Source organism: Panthera onca, chromosome F2 (genome assembly GCF_046562875.1).
Source record: "Panthera onca isolate mPanOnc1 chromosome F2, mPanOnc1 haplotype 2, whole genome shotgun sequence".
In the NCBI taxonomy this organism is placed as follows: Eukaryota; Metazoa; Chordata; class Mammalia; order Carnivora; family Felidae; genus Panthera; species Panthera onca.
In genome coordinates this window covers 38,189,515-38,207,284 of record NC_138356.1, presented here as the reverse complement: position 1 = coordinate 38,207,284, position 17,770 = coordinate 38,189,515, and the positions used below count along the sequence as shown (strand labels likewise).

General features: G+C 38.9%; 1 long non-coding RNA gene and 1 pseudogene across 1 annotated transcript in view; one reads left to right on the top strand and one right to left on the bottom strand.

The window, feature by feature from the left end:
- Positions 1 to 17,770, bottom strand: part of LOC144615107 (uncharacterized) — a 120,779-nt gene that overhangs the window by 18,262 nt on the left and 84,747 nt on the right. The window lies entirely within an intron of this gene.
- Positions 10,892 to 11,604, top strand: LOC132664275 (protein FAM133B pseudogene; annotated as a pseudogene).

Sequence of the window (17,770 nt, the reverse complement as noted above, 5' to 3'; positions counted from 1 at the left end):
AACTCCATGTGTGGAATCTCAACATCCAGGAGGTAGAATATGGCCCTACGAGTACAGAAACTAGCATTTCATGCTTGATTTCCAAGCATGGAACTTGGACCTATAATCATGGATATTGGCACGGGAGGTATGGATTATAAGAATGAAACATGGCCAGATATGTTTGAAGCCTCATATTCCAGACATGGAAATTGGCATTTCAGCCATAGGCATTGGCCCTCCAAAACAAGGAAACTGATCTCCGAGGCACTGTATTTGCCACACTATGCGTTATGGACTGAATTGCACCCTCACAAGTTCATGTCTAGAAGTCCTACCCCTCAGTGTGACTTATTTGAAGATAGCACCTTTAGGGAGGTAATTAAGGTGAAATGAAGTCATAAGGCTGAGGCCCTAATCCAATAGGACTGATGTTCTTATAGAAAGATAAAGAGGCATCAGAGATCACTCTCTTGGTGTGTGCACAGAGGCAAGGAAGACTACGTGGGGATATAGCAAGAAGGTTACTATCTGCAAGCCAGGAAGAGAGGCCTCACCAGAAAGCACATTTTCTAGCACCTTTATCTTGGACTTTTGACCTCTAGAACTGTGAGATAATACCTTTCTATTGTTTAAGACATCCAGTTGATAGTATTTTGTTACAGCAGTCCAAGCAAACTAATATACCATAAGGAGTTTCAATCTCCACACTGTAAGCATAGAACGTGATATATATTATTTGTGTAATTTGAATCCCCGAGCATAAAACCTGGCACTACAAACAAAGGACCTCACACTTCCTGTGAGAAATCTTTATTTCTGAGCATGGAACCTGGCACTCCAATGTATAATCACACACGCACTGATGGAACACGTATCTATAAGCACATCTAGTGTTGTATGTGTAGAATCCCAATCCCCATGCATGAGACACAGCACCGCCTTACATGCACCGAACCTGGCTCTCAAGACATGAACCTGGCCCTCAAGGCATTTAAGTCACAGAGGTTAACACTACAATACATGAAACTATGCATAATATTTTTCAGTACATATTTAATACTGCAATTTCTAAACATTTAAATTGACTGTACAAGCTTAGCATCTCCCATCATATGTGGAACCTAGATCTCCACACATGGCATCTGGCCCAAGAACAATTTAACTTGTCATTCCATGTGTGAAATCTCAATATTCAACCTAGCCTTAAAATCATGCCAACTAGTACTCCGTGTCTGGAATCTCGATCATTAAACATGGCGCCAGACTCTATATACATGATACTGACACTCTATGCATAGAATCTCAATCTCCAAGCAAAAACTGGGTTCCATATAGGTGGCACTTGGCATTTCATGCCTGAAATCTCAAACTCTATGCATGGCACTTCGCTCAACTAGAATGGAGACTAGCATTTCATATGCGGAACCTAGATCTACAAGAAATTCATCTGGTCTTAATAATGTGGAATCAAGCACTCCATATATATAATTTCAGACTGCAAGCACAGAACAGTCTTATATGGGTGAAACTTGGCATTTCAGACATTGGACATGGATGTGAGTTATGGCTGTTGGCTTTCCAAGGCAAGGAACCTTTAACCTCAGGCATGGAACATTAAATACACGCATATGTTCTCAATATCCAAACATGGACTTGGCCCTAAAAGCATGGAAAATAGCATTTTGTGCATAGAATTTCAATCACCAAACACAGAACCAGGCCTTACAGCATGGAACCTGGAACCTCACATGTGGATTATCAATCTCTACACATGGAGTCTAGCCCCCAAAAGAATGAGACCTGATGCTCCATCTGTGAAATTTCAATCTTGACATTGGACCTGTCCCTGAAAGCTTTCAACTTGTCATTCAATGTATGGAATCTTAATCTCCAAACATTTAACTTGGCTTCATATATTTGAAATCTGTAATCCAAACAAGGAACATGGGCTTTCACTGTTCAAATTTATATTTCCAAGACATGCAAACTTGTCTCCCAGTATGGAACTTGTTACTATTCAAATGATTTTAAAGATTTGTATCTTTATGTGAAATATGGACCTAAAGCATGTCACCTTTCTCCCTATGTGTAGAATATAACATTCATGTATGGAACATGGACCAACAATGATGGAATGTGGCACTCCACGTGTGGATTTCAACCTCCAAATGTAGACTTTGGCCACAGAAGTATGGGTTCCAGCATTTACATTTGCTTGTCACTCATTGACCTACACTCCTTAAATCATAGAACCTGGTCTTCCAGGCATGAAATCTGGAACTCCATGTATGTAATATTAATCTCCACGTATGGAACCTGACACACAAAGTATGGAATCTTCATGCTGTCTGTTTTGGATATAACCCTTCAAACAGGGTACCTGGATTTCAGTTTGTGAAATCTCAAGTTACAAACATAGAACATGACTTGATATGTTTGCAACTCAGAACTCCAGTCATGGAACCTGGTGTTTCAATCACAGACCTTGACTCTACAAAAGATGGAACATTGATTCCAGACATAATACCTGGCATACCATGTATGGATCTCAATCTCCAAGCATGGAATATGACGCTCCATTGTGGAATTTCAATCTCTGTATGTAGAACCTGGCTCTAACATCATGCAATCTGGAGTACCGCATTTGAAATATCCATCTTTAAGCATGAATCTGAACCTATAAGCATGGTAACACACTATGATAACACACCAAGTGTGTTATCTTAATCTCCATGCATGGAATTTGGAACTATTAGCAGAGAACCTGGTTCTGTATGTGTGGAATCTCAGTCTCCACAAATAGAAACTGGATCAACAGTCACGGACACTGTCACTTCTTGTTAGGAGACAAAAAATGCATCATGGATCATGGAGTTCCATGTTAGAATTTCAATCTACTAATATGGAATTTGACCTGACATGTGAGGAGTCTTACCTCATATTTTAATCGTAGACTTCAGCTTGCCAAGTCACGGAGCCTAATTTCTTAAGCTACCTATCACATCATGTATGGAATTTTGATGTCTAGAACCCAACCCTATGAGTATGGAAACTGACACTCAATGTACGGAATTTCAATATCTAAATAGAGAAATTAGCCTTACAAGCAAAGGACATGACATCCCATGGGTGGAAAATCTGTCATCAAGTGTAGAACCTGACCCTACAAGCATGGAATATGACAGTGCATATGTGGGAACTCAATCTCTAAGAATGCACCTCAGCCTTACAAGCATCAAGTCTGATATTCCATGTGTGAAATCCCAATCCTCAAGCACGGAACACTGTCTTAATGTGAGAAATCTGGCATTCCAGATACAGAGGTTGACTTTTCAAGATATGGAACCTGATTTTCTAGGCAGCAAACTCATACTTCACCTTTGAAATCTCAATATTAAGCATAAAGCCTGACCTTACTGGAATGGAAATTGATGCTCCATCTGTGGAATCTCATTCTTGAAGCACAAAACATAGTTTTACAAGTGTGGAATGTGGTAATCCAGCCTTCATACCTGACATTTGAGTCATAGAAGTTGATACTATAAGGACCTAGGTCTCCCAGGCTTGGAATCTAGTACTTCATGTGTGAAAGCTAAGCTTCTGGTCATTGATTTAGTTCTAGGTGTGAATTATGCCTTTCCACACATAAAATTTGGTTCTCCATATAAGACTCATTCTTACTGTCTTGGCATCTAAGCTTCCTTGAGGAACTTAGCCCTCGGAGGATAAACTTTGGCCCTCTAAGTGTTGAATGTAGTTATTCAAACATTGATCCTTACACTCCAAGTAGATAATCTAACTTTATAGGCATGGGAAGTCTATCCAAATGTGAATCCTGCTTTTCCAGCCATAGAATCACTTCTTCTCAGTGTGGAATCTGGGCTTCTATTGGTGGATCAGGGCCTTCTAGCCATGGAATTAGGCCTTCTAGGCAAAGCATGGCCTCCTATCTGTTTGAGATCTCTTTTTTTTTTTTTTTTTTTTTTTTTTTTTTAGGCTTGGAACATAATCTCTTGGGAGTGAAACCTGAACCTAAAGAAATAGTATCTAATCCATCAAGAGTGGAATTTACTCAACTGGACCTGAAATACTGAATCTAGACTTCTTAGCATGACACAAGTTCTTTCAGTCTTGATAATTAACTCTAGACATGGAATTTGATTATCTATGTTTCAAACCAGCCATCAATGGGTAAAACCTGGATTTCTGAGTATGGAGAGATAGCTCCTCAGGTACTGAACCTAGTCCTCCCTTTACAGAACTGCCTCCAGGCACAGAACATGAAATTCCATGTGTGGAATCCTAACCTCCAAATATGGAACCCTACAGGCATAGCCCTTGGCACTTCCAGAATTTCAAATTCCATGCACATTTCATGACGCTTGACCCTTGGCAAACTGTATGTGGAAGCTCAATCTCCAAGCATATAACCTGATCTTACAAATGTGGAACCTGGCACTCCCCATGATACTGGGCAGTTCAGTCTCAAAATACTCTACAAGATATGAATCCTGGCATTTACAAGCAAGGAATCTGGCACTCTATGTCCAAATCTCTTTCTATCTATCTATGTCTATGTCTTTCTTCAAACATGGAATGTGGTCTTACCAGTGTGGAAAGTGGCAACCCAGACATAGTACTTGGATTTTAGTTATATGCTATATTATGTAAATAAGCCAAAATGGCCTCTCTGCATTTGTCCCTAAATTGCTTATTCTTCACTACAGGCTAAGAACTGTCAACCCAGAAGCCCACAGACATCATACACAACTTTATATATATAAAATATATATTACATTATATATATTATATGTATATATTATATATTATTGTATATTATATTGTATATTATATATATTACATTATATATATTATATATAATTATATATATATTATATTATATATATTATAGTATATATAATTATATATATATAAAGCATTATATATATTACATATAAAAATAACCCAAACAAGCAGAATTTTAGCCATTTAGAGCCTGTCTTCTTTACAGACCTTATGAAACTACACTCAGATCTGCTGGTCATTGATAAGATAGAGCCTTATGTTTATAAGATCCCAAGCTACCACTGCCCTTTGGAGCTCTGTGACCCAGAGATTCCCTGCCATGCTGTTGAGCAATATCCTCTGGACTTAAAAGCTCCCACTTTTATCTCCCTCTCTCCTAGGAATTCCTTTACCTTCATCCCTTTCTGAATAGTCACACACTCACCATAAGTCTCTGAATGGACTCATGCTATGAGGGACACTCTCCTCTCATACAACTCTGTCCAAGCACTGTACGATAAGCTTGTTGTGTGTTACTTCTCATAATCATATCTATTTCCTTGATCGGTCCCAAATCCTTTAAAAACATTTTTTTTAATATTTACTTGTTGTTGAGATACAGAGATAGACAGAGCATGAACAGGAGAGGGGCAGAGGGAGAGGGAGACACAGAATCCGAAGCAGGCTACAGGCTCCGAGCTGTCAGCACAGAGCCCGACGTGGGGCTTGAACCCACGAACTGTGCGATAGTGACCGGAGCCGAAGTTGGACACTTAACCAACTGAGCTACCCAAGTTCCCCAGTCCCAAATCCTTTAAGTGAAACCCATGTTCAAGTAAAACATGGATCCTGGTCTCCCAGGCCTGGAACCTGGTACTATGTGTTTGTCCTAATTCCCAAGCAAGGAAACTGGCCCTATAACCATAGAATCTGTCACTCCATACCTGGGATATCATTCACCAAGAATAGAATCTGGTTTCTTTGACATGAAAATAAGAACTCCATATATAGAATAACTGTCTCCAAAAATGGAATATCAATCTGCAAACATGGAACCTAGCTATACATGCAGGGAACCAGCACTCTATATGAAATTTGTATTTTTAGAATTGATTCAGGTCTTCTGGAAATGAATCGTGCCTTTCCAGGCATAAACTCTGATCCTCCATAGGAGAACTGGCCCTAAACACATAGAACTTGGACCCCAGGCATAAAAACATAGCCCTCTGAGGCATGCACATTACCCCTATCCCCCAGGTGTTTAATGTGTTAGTCATAGTTGTTTCTGAATTATGAGGTTTGAGTGGTTTTAATTTTGATTTGTGTATGTGTGTGTGTGCGTGTGTGTGTGTTTGAGTTACATGTTTTTCTGGAGTCATTATGTAATTTAAAAGGAAGTATAAATTTTCACAGGATAAAAAACGCTTTCTTTTATCAGAAAAAAAAAATAATTACATAACATATATACTAGTTTATAATGCAATCCTTTAAGAAAGTCCACAATCTGTTGTGTGTAATTTTCCATTGCTATAGCTCTTATGCCATCTTCTGGTCTAAATATAATTCAACTATTTGGAAATGTCTAGCATCAGTGGTTAGTACCTTAATGTTATTTCAGAAAGTTTACTCGTCCCGCAAATACCTATTTACACATCAAGTGTAAAACTTTAAGTCAGCAACTTAAAATTTTATGACCACATAAAGAAAGTTTAATAGAGTGGGAAGAGTACATTGGGAAATCTTGTCAAAATCTAACTTCAGAGATAGGTTGAAATAAATACATTCTTGGATAAACCTCCATAAACCTAAAACACAATATAAATGTATTTACAAATACTGATTTAGGTACACTATAGAAAAAGCATAGGATTTAGAGTAAAAAAAAAAATGGGTTTGAATACCATCTTTTCCAGTAATTTATGATATAACCTTTATAAACTCACTTAACTTCTCATTTACCTTATTTCATCCCTATTAAATGAAGATAACACTATCTGCCTTTCTCTACTACCTCTAGCCCTTCTTCCTGCTATTCTTGAACTTCTAAATTACTACAAATTACTATGTATTGCTATCTGCACACTAAAGGCATCAGACATCTTAATTCAGAAAAAAAGATAAACCAGTAAATTTCCATGATAGACAAATAAAGCTATTCAGAGTTCTTTGACATTCTATGACATTCTAGTTTATACTCTAGAATTTTGAAAAATATGCTGAGCATGTGCAAAGATACAAGGGTTGAGAGGTAGTGAAATAACACCATCATAGCCAGACATATGATGGATTTTCACAGATCCAGAAAGAATAAAGCTCTGAGTGCCAAAATGGATTGAAAGAGGTGAGTGAAGACTTAAGGAAACATAATACTGAAGGTTAGGCTCACTAATCACGATCAAAGATCATTCATCTACTGATGATGACTTTCAGAGTGAAATCTTTAAGTGCAAAAGCTGGAAGCTCCTAGCAGTTCTATGCCTGGTCCAAAACCAGAAGCCTAAAATATATCTGTTCAGTAAATTCTCACTTCCTGCTCTAACTGGATCCCCACTTTCTGTTATGGACTATGGTGTCATTTACCCTCTTGCTCCCTGTATCCCCTGTTTCCTCAGGTGGGATCATAGATATCACTGCACATTTATTTTGGAATGTGTGATAACTGATTAACATCTATCCATTAGTCCAAATCCACCATCACCACAGGTCAGGATCAGGAGAATAGGGACCCGTGTTTTGGTTCACCATTAAAATTCCAGAATGTACGGATGTTGAACATAGAATATGCGTAGCATATGCTTTTGAATCAATGATTAGATAAATGCAAACAAGAAAAAGGGTAAGAAGACAAAACACAGGAAAGAGGTAAGCGTTTCTGCATTTGGTTCATATTATGTCTTCCTGGTGGCCACAAGGCTGTAAATATCTCATTCCATTCTGCTTTTGTGGCTAAATAAGGGGATTTTTCTTTTTTTTACTTTTTAAAAGTAAAGCTATATTTTTTTCTAGGGGAAATTTAAAAGTATAAGGATTACAAAAAAATGTAATAATTACCATCCTTTAGAATGGTTCCCCATAATATCTTCACATATTTAACCCCAGTATGTTCTGTGATTGTGCCTTAAAAAAATAAGTATTATTTTAAAAGTTAAAAAAATAAGTATTATATGAGTGCAGTATTCTGTTCTTCCCTAAATATCTTAGAAAAACATAATTATTAAAGTAACGTATGCTCATTAGCTGAATTTAAGTTTTGTTTTGTTTTGCCTCTCTATGTTAAGGGATATATAAAATTTTTCTTTAAAAATTTTTCTGTTGCTATCAATGCAATCTCATTCCTTTCATTCGGAGGAATAAAGAGCATCTGTGTCTCTATTTTAAAAAAATCATGTCACCAAAGTGCGGAGATTTAAAATAAGATAATAAAATAAGGGACACTGAATAGAGAAGGGATTTAGTCCTGATTGCTTTAGACATGAAGATAAGAGAGGCAGCTATTTGGGGCTCCTGGGTGGCTTCATCGGTTAAGTGTCTGACTTCGGCTCAGGTCACGATCTCACTCGTCCATGAGTTCAAGCCCCATGTCGGGCTCTGTGCTGATAGAGAGCCTGCTTTGGATTCTGTGTCTCCTCTCTCTACCCCTCCCCCGCCTGTGCGTTCTCTCTGTCTCTCTCTCAGATATAAACATTAAAAAAAGAAAAAGAAAAGAAAAAAGAGAGGCCGCTATTTGAGGTATTTTATTACCTTCCTTTAGGTCAGCTTGTCCTAAACCCCCAATTCCCACAAACTCTTCTCCATACCTATCTTCTTTGTTTGCTATTATTAAAAAATATTCTTTTTAATGTTTATTTATTTATTTATTTTGAGAGAGAGAGACAGAGAGAGCGAGTGAGCGAGCAAACACATGAGTGGCAGGGCAGAGGGAGACAGAATCCAAAGCAGGCTCCAGGCTCTGAGCTGTCAACACAAAGCCCAACACAGGGCTCGAACTCCTGAAACGTGAGATCATGAACTGAGCTGAGGTAGGATGCTTAACCAACTGAGCCACCCAGGCGCAGCCTCAATACCTGTCTTCTAACCAATCACCACACCCATGCTGATTTATTTCTCCCCTCTGACGTTGTCCGTGGCACCAGAGCAACCAAAAGCAGTCCCTGGTCGGCGATGAAGGCCTAGCACAGCAGTTCCTAAATGAGGAAGCGGCATAGACATGCATCTGAATGGCAGTTTAGGACTGAACACGCTAGACCGAACAGCGCCCTCCACTGTAATCGAGTGTACTGCCCTGTACATAATTAAGCCCACCGAGATCCATATTGCTTTTGACTGGACCCCACTCCAGATTCTGCAGGACTGGCCCAGGCTACTGGGTCCGCGGACTGAGCCTTTCTCTCTCTCTCAGAGCAATGAAAATTCCAGAGCAGGATCTGCAACCAGCAGTGGCAGACCCCAGCCTGAGGGCTTGCCCTGATGTAATAAGGTCCTTTTGCATTTGGGAAACAAACACGGAAAAGGAAGCTGTCATCACTGCTTTAAGGGTGATGTCAACAACTCGCATTATCCAGAAGTGGGGTAAAATCATAAACCACACAGTAAAATTGTGGTTAGAATTTTCTTGCCCCCCCCCCCGCCCCCCCCCCCCCCCCCCCCCCCAGCACAGAACTCGTAGGCGGGTTAAGCAGGCTCAGGCATGCCTGGAGACTCTGGACACTTTCCCACCCACTCTCTACCCTCTCCCACAGAAGCTAGATTGTGCCCTACGGTTCAGCGAGTTGCTGGCTGAGCTTCTGTTTTAACCCGAGGGACCTCCCTGAAACCTCTTTATCTCTGTGAGACCTGCTATGGCCCACAGGTCCCACTGTCATGCCCCACTGATTAAATCAGTTTGTCTGACTATTGGAAAATAGCACTGGGCAGAGTTGGATCTCTCCTTTCCTCCCCTCTCGCAGAGGGGCCGTGCAATTGCTTTTCTTGCCCGTTATGCTTGAATTCTGTCTCCCAGCTTCCAACGTTCTCAAATAGAGGCTTGGCCAAAGGACCAGTCCTCAGAGGCCAGTCTGTCCCAGTCTGACCCTGCCGTCTTCAGCTTCTTCTCCATGGATCCTGCACGTGGAGTTTTTTCTACCACTTAACAGAACTTAAAGTGAATTACTGAATAGACTCCCTCCAAAAACAGCAGTCACATTATAATGAAAGGATCTCCAAAGGACAGGATGATACATCCACCAGTAAAAATGTAACCTAAAGAGGAAACAACAGAAAAAAAAATTAAAAGCAAGAAAGCAGAGACACAGTGACAAGTGCTTCGGCAGTCCAGAGAAAGTTGAAACGTCACCTTGTGTTGGGAGAAGCCAGGATTCAAACAGAATCAAGCATATAACTGCAGAAAAGCTTGAGAACTAAGCCACTGGTAACTCTGAAAAGTAGGGTGATGCAGATCCAGCTGAGACTGAAGAAATACTTGAAGTGTGATTAAGAACTCCCTGGGTTCCCAGATCTCCCTCCCCTCCCCTCCCCTGTGCCACAGGGTGACTGCAGGGTAATGACATCACCTTCCTCCAGCTTAGGACAAGCTGGGAGCTTTATTCTTTGTGAAGAGGTTGAACCAGATAGATTCTGGACTCATGGACACAAGAAGACATAGATGTGGGTGCTGCTGTATTATATACTAGAAGAATAAGTGAAAGGCTCTGTTCTGAATTATAAAACTCCTCTCTCCTTTTCCTTATTTGAGTCCTAGAATGCTACACTTTAAGCTTATATCTGCTAAACAGGAGAATGGAGGGTTTTTCCTTCGGGCCAAAGTCCTACAGATGATGAAGTTCTGCCCACTGAAATAACGTAGCCAGGTTACCTTTCAGAGAAGCCTACTAGACAATAAGCACCCATGCAACTATTCCAATCACGTATAAATATGATCAGTAGTCAAGGGTCAGCAGATATTAGAGGAAAGCCACAAGCATGAAATGCCAAAGCAAACATGAAAAAAAAAAAAAAAAAAAAAAAAGGAAAAAGAAAAAATTAGGAAAGAGACCAAAAACATCTAAAACAAAACAAAACAACCCATAAAGATCTCTGGTCTGATCTCTCTTGGTGTCTGACCATGCCCTCAGTCCTGCACCTGGGGAAATGGGACAATCGGGTGGCCTATATGCACCCAATGGCAATGCCCAGATCCAGGAGTCTGAACCAGTCTTCAGGGTCAACGATTCAAGATGGCCTGAATTCACCAAGGCCTCCCTGGGAAGAAGGGAAAGAACAACCAGGAAAGAAAAAGAAAGGCTCCAAGGCATTGGCTGAATGTGAAGAAAAAAATGAATGAGAACTGGAAGAAAGAAATAGAAAAACACAGAGAGAAATTGTCAGGGGGACAAAGGGCTCATCCAAAAAAAAAAAAAAAAAAAAGACAAAGAAAAAAGAAAAGAAGAAATCTGGTAGGTATTCATCTTCTTCTTCATTAAGCTCTGACTCTCCTAGCAGATCTTCAGATTCTGAAGATGAGGATAAAAAATAAGGGAAAAAGAGAACCATTCACATAAATCTTCTGAGAACTCCATGTCAGCAACTGAAGCAGACAGTAAGCATAGTTTAAAAAACAAGTCTAAGGACACAGCTGAGAAAGAAAAGGACATGAGAGGACTCATGGAAAAAAGAAAGATGTATCCGGAAGATAAACCTTTATCATCAGAGTCCTTATCAGAGTGAGATTAGATTGAGGAGGGTACAAGCAAAAAAGAAGAAAAGCAGTGAAGGAGAAAAAGTAACAAGAAACAAAAAAGAAGCATAAGAAACCATAAGAAGAGGAAAAAGAAAGCTACTAGTTCAAGTCTTGACTCATAGGAACATTAAGAAAAATCAAGATTCCCTTGTAAAGAAACTGCGATGTCTAAGGAAATTTCAACTGTGAACATTATGACATAATTACTAAAATGCACGAATTTTCTTGTTTTTGGAATTATTCCTGGACTATTCAGTAGCCATTCAGATGCTACTGTGTGAAAGGGCCATATTGTTGCCTGCTGCTTGAATATCTTTTTTTTTTTTTTTCCTCTCTTCTAATGCTTCACCATTCTGGCAGATGATACACAGCAAGTGTGTTAGTGGTTAAGATATTTGGGAATAAAGTTGATACTGTTGACTAGAGGTATCTAGTGATAAATCCACAGAAATAGAATCTGGATACATCATTATGATATAATTAGAAATGACCAGATGACTCCAGTTAACATTTTTGAAACAGGGAATTGATTGATATTTCAAAATCCTTACTCTGTAGATGAGTATATTTTAGTTTCCCCCCTCCTTATGTACTTTTATTTACCTGGGGAAGGATGTTTTAGGGTGGAGGGGGCTGGTTTGCTTTCTCCTTAGCTAGCAGAACGGCATGCCTTGAAGCATGGGGTGGGGGGGGGGGGGGGGGTGGTCAGAGCCCGGAGCAGCAGTCTTGCCCTTTGACATCCTGGGCTCTTTTATTTGCTGCTTTAAGTGAACCAGAGAAATAGCCCTTTGCAGCCCGACAGAGCCTCCAAAGTTCTGGAATTTACCTCTCCTTCAACCACACTGAATTTTTTTTAGCATTAGAACGTGTTATAACATCTGAACTAATTTTGCCTACCCTTTGGCTTTGGAGAGAAATCATTTCAAATAGACCCTAGTACTTTTTGAACTTGTTAGCTAAAGATTCTAAAATGCATGTTTTGTACTAATTAAGTTTTAGCCAGTCGGCAAAATTTTATGTAACCAACGACAGTTCTTTTATTTTTGTATGAATTTTGTTTAGGCTGCAATGTTTGGCTTTTATTAACTCTGTGTTCTTGCTATCTTAAATTCTTTACTATGTTTAACAGCATACTTGCCAAGATACTTTTTCTTTTTAAACAGCTTTATAGTGAAGCTGAGACTTAACCATAAAAAAGTTGAGTGGCAGGCCTGGTATGCTATGTCTTGTTACATAAAGCTATTGCCAGAATGTTTGTCAACACAATATTAAAAAAACTTGTCTCTGTATATTCCAACAAATTATGATAAATTAAGTGAAAATTACATTTTTGTTCTTCTTGTGTCATATTTTACTAAGGCTTTGTGCCTCATATCTACTGCTGAATTATTTACTGGTAACGTTAAAAGGAATTGATCAACCATTTCACTTTACATTTTTAAATAATCAGGTAACATGAAATACAATTTGATGTACAATTTTGCTTGTTATACAGAGTGTGCTAATTATAGTGGTATATGCACAAAACATTTTGGCATAAGAGGCTGAATAAATGCTATTTTAGTTAAAAAAATAAAAAATAAAAATAAAAAACCATAGAAAACCCACCCCTATAACTTGTATCTTTAGAGAGATAAGGTATTGAATTTTTTTTTTAATTTTCTTAACGTTTATTTATTTTTTTGAGACAGAGAGAGACAGAGCATGAATGGGGGAGGGTCAGCGAGAAGGAGACACAGAATCTGAAACAGGCTCCAGGCTCTGAGCTGTCAGCCCAGAGCCCGACGCGGGGCTCGAACCCATGGACCGCGAGATCATGACCTGAGCCGAAGTCGGCCGCCCAACCGACTGAGCCACCTAGGCGCCCCAAGGTATTGAATTTTTAAAACAGTATGCAATAAAAAAGGAGTATTACTTTACAAACAATAAGGAGATGCTAGAGTTTAAAAATATGATACACAAAGGGAATGCCTGGTAAAGATATTGATGATAACGTAGACAAAGTGTCTAAAAACTAGTACTAAAAGAAATGGATTATAGAAGAAAAAAGTGAAAAAAAAAGATTAGTTCGAGAGAGTCAACATTCAAACTATAAGAATTTCAGAAAAATAGAATGGAGAAAATAGAAAGAAGAAAATCATTTTAAGAAAACTGCTCACAAATGAAGGACACAAGCATTCAGATTTGAAAGGGCCCAATGATGCCCAGTACAGAGAGTGAAGGAGGCCCAGATCAAGGTCTGATGTATATAAAATAATGAGAGTAGGGGCGCCTGGGTGGCGCAGTCGGTTAAGCGTCCGACTTCAGCCAGGTCACGATCTCGCGGTCTGTGAGTTCGAGCCCCGCGTCAGGCTCTGGGCTGATGGCTCGGAGCCTGGAGCCTGTTTCCGATTCTGTGTCTCCCTCTCTCTCTGCCCCTCCCCCGTTCATGCTCTGTCTCTCTCTGTCCCAAAAATAAATAAAAAACGTTGAAAAAAAATTAAAAAAAAATAAATAAATAAATAAAATAAAATAAAATAATGAGAGTAAAGAGACCAGTAGGGAAAAGAGAAGATCCTAAAAGCTTACAGAGTTTAAACGTAAAAAAAAACAAAACAAACAAACAAACAAAAAAGAATCAAAATGGTATCAGACTTCTAAGGAGGAACACTGCAAGCCGGAAGGCATTATGGAAATGTATCCAATATTGTGAGGAAAAAGAATTTGCAGCTTAGAATTGTATACTTAATTATTAAACAGGTTGCAGGTAGAATAAAAACAAATTTTAGGTGTCTGGGTTGGTTAATTTTATATGTCAGCTTGGTTGGTCCACAGTGCCCAGATATATGGTCAAACATTATTCTGGGTGTTTCTGTGAGGAGAGTTTAAAAGTTATATCAATGCACTCTGAGTAAATCAGGTAGCCTTGGATCATTCAGGTGGGCCTCATCCAATTAGTTGATGATCTGAATAGAACAAAAGACTGACCTCCCCTGAGCAAAAGGGAATTCCCAGCAAATGGCTGGCTTTTAGACTGGAACTACAACCTTGGCTCCTTCCTGGGTCTTCAGCCTGACAAAGCTTGTACTTGAACTGCAGCATTAACTCTTCCCTGAGTCTCTAGCCTGCCTTGGAACTTGGACTTACTAGTCTCCATCATCAGGTGAGCCAGTTTCTTAAAACAAATCTCTTTATACACACACACACACACACACACACACACACACACACTTCCTATTGGTTCTGTTTCTCTGGAGAATCCTAATAAACAATTTCTCAAAATTTTCACTTTCCATGTGCCCTTTCTTGGGAAGCCCCAGAAGAATGCATTGTACCCTATCATGAGAGTAAACATACAAAAAGACACTGCATCCAGGACATAAGGTGCTCAACAGAGGTGAGCACATAAGGGAATTCCCAGGTTAAAGGGGAAGGAAGTATCTATGATGAGACAGCTGTACCACAAGCCAGAAAACAACTAGTTCGTCAGGAGCAGAGGGGAGGGCTCCAGAGAGGATGTCTAAGACAGAGAGACAGCAAGAGAGACAGGGAAGAAGGAGAAAGAAACTCATAGACAATGGGAGATCTGACTGTTTTGAGAGGTGGAGAGTTTAGGGAAAAATTAGTGATAGATAAATAGAAAGTAAACAACTGACAAGGAGAATAATGGCCTCCGGAGAACAGGAAAAGCAATGTAAGCAAGGATAAGTAATTGTAGTATAAGACATAGGTCAGCGGTTATACAGTAAACATCAAATTGTAATTCACTGGCAGAAGCTGAATGAAGGACTAGGTGAATTAATATTTACCCACATGCCATCATATAAAAGAGTAATGAGGCTCTTCCTGCAAAGAAAACATATACACAAAAAAATATACACGTTTTTATTAATATAAAAAACATGTGAAGGTACAGAGTACTGCATGAAGTATGCTACTGTTGGGTAACAAAAGAAAATATTTAAGTTTATATATCTACTGGAACATGAGCAAAATAGCTCTGTGAGGACACACAAGCAAAAGATAACATCTGAAGACAGGATGTTGTATCTGGGACACAGGACGAAGGGAGGTCTTTTCGATGTTTGTAACTGTTGAATACTGAACTATGTGATTATACTTTCAGAAAATAAAAGTACTTAAAAAATTCAGAATTTCTTAGCTTCAGAAATATAGATATATATAATGTATGAATATAAGTATATAAGTCTAGAAACATATATTCCACCATTATATGACTGGGGATATACAAAATTAATTCTGTCTTGCACTTAAAAACATAATCCTGAAAACCCCCAACTCTTTCAACCAAGATGTCCCCTGTTCTTTTCTGGATGTTTATATGCACTGCTGAAGAGATTGTTTCCACGCCTATATGATTCTATCACCCAAAGAAATATTAGAGACACCAAATTACCCAATCTACAGCATTAGTTTCTGAGAAACTAAGAGTTAAAAATACCTATTTTCGACGATAAATATAAATCAATTTAATAATCTAATGAAAGAATTTTTAGCATTCCCTCTACTTGCATTCAAGTATATCTTTGTTATACCAGATTACTAATTATTTTTTTCCACTTGTATGTACTACGTTGACAACTTGAAGGCCTCTGCTGATTGAGATGCTCAAAGATGTCACCCAGAATGACGATCTTAGTTTCCTTCCACTTAAGTTCGACCTTTTCCTAACCCTCTTAACTCTTTGATTTCAATTCCAATTAAAGGGAACCCCTGCATATTTCAAAGGGAAGTGAATGGCTGGGCCTTCTGTACCTACCGAATCAGTCTTACTTTATAGAGACAAGTTGAGAAGTCGGGCAAAAGTGGGAGCCATGCACACAAGTACTTTCCAGGGACCAACGCTAAGGTGGCTGAACAACACAACCATCTGCTCCATGAACTGGAGTACCACTGTGGTATTTGAAGAGATCCCAGTGCAAAGATCAAGGACAGTAGTAGGTCATGGGGAGGGCCCATTTTGGCAGACGATCTGAAGGGCTCCATAGAAAAAAGCAGATAAAGAAGAAATGAAACTACAGAGGCTCATCTTCACCTAATTCTTTGATGTGTTTGTCCCTTATAATAAGGTTAAGGTCTTTATATTTCATGTTTATTTCTTTCATGAAAAAAAAGTCAAAGAACAAAGAGGCACAGCAATATTTATGTGAACGGGATGACGACTTACAAAACGGACGTGACGGTTTTGTGATGGCTACACTAATTTTCTGACACTTTTAGGGTAGTAACATAGTTTTCTTGATGAAATGAATATCCTAATAATATTTTTTAAGTAAATAACTGTTGTGGGGAATAACCTTAATACTTTAACACTTGATATATCAGTGAATATGAACAGCAAAGTATTGCCAGAAACAGATGCTCAGAACAGTTAAATGTGCTTACGGTGTCTTTTAATATCAAAGCTGTAAAGGAGATATATGAGCGTCCAGAGCCGTTAAAGTATGCTGAGTCATTAAAGATTATTAGAGCCAGTATCTTTTCCCTACCTCTTACCTAAATTTTTTGAATGTCTAAGCTTCTATCCAATAAGATGTTGCTTTAGACTAGTACATTTTCTGTCCTAGATGGAGCAGAGCATAGGGGTTATTTAACAATGCAGGTTCAGGAGAAAGCCGCCCCAGGTCCTGATTCTAGCGTCACCACTTACTAGCTCTGTGACCTTGGGAAATATTCTCCTTCAGTCTCTCAGGGGCTGTTTCCTCATCTGTGAAGTAGGGATGAAAACAGTAACTACCTAATAGATTTATTAGGAGAATTAAGTGTAGTAACAACCAAAACAATTTAAAATGGTTGGTATATTGTAATCACTTCATAAATATTGGACATCATTATTCCAGCTGCACCCAAAAGAGTTCTTTAATTTTTGTGGTGTACTTTACAGCGAAGATGTGCCCAACTTCCAGACTTCTGGAGGGCAGAATTGAAAAAAAGAAAGGAAGGAAGGAAGGAAGAAGGAAGGAAAGAAAGAAAAAAAAAGGAAAGAAAAAGTTAACCCACTACTTTATGACCATGCTGATGGGAGAACAATTAGCCCCATAGAAAACTTCTGTGGCTGATAAAATTCCAGTGTCAAAATCTTTATGGCAAAGATCCTTTTTACAGAAGTGGTGCTGATCTTGCTTCTTTCACAAGTGTTGCTTCTATGTACCACAGGGAATTTTGGTTATATTGATTCTGCAATAACATGAACAGTTCAGAGCTATAGTATAATAGTTGTTGGCAAGCAAGAAAAGTTGTCATTTTATAGGCTATCTAGTTTTACTCATTATTTGGGTAGGAACCATA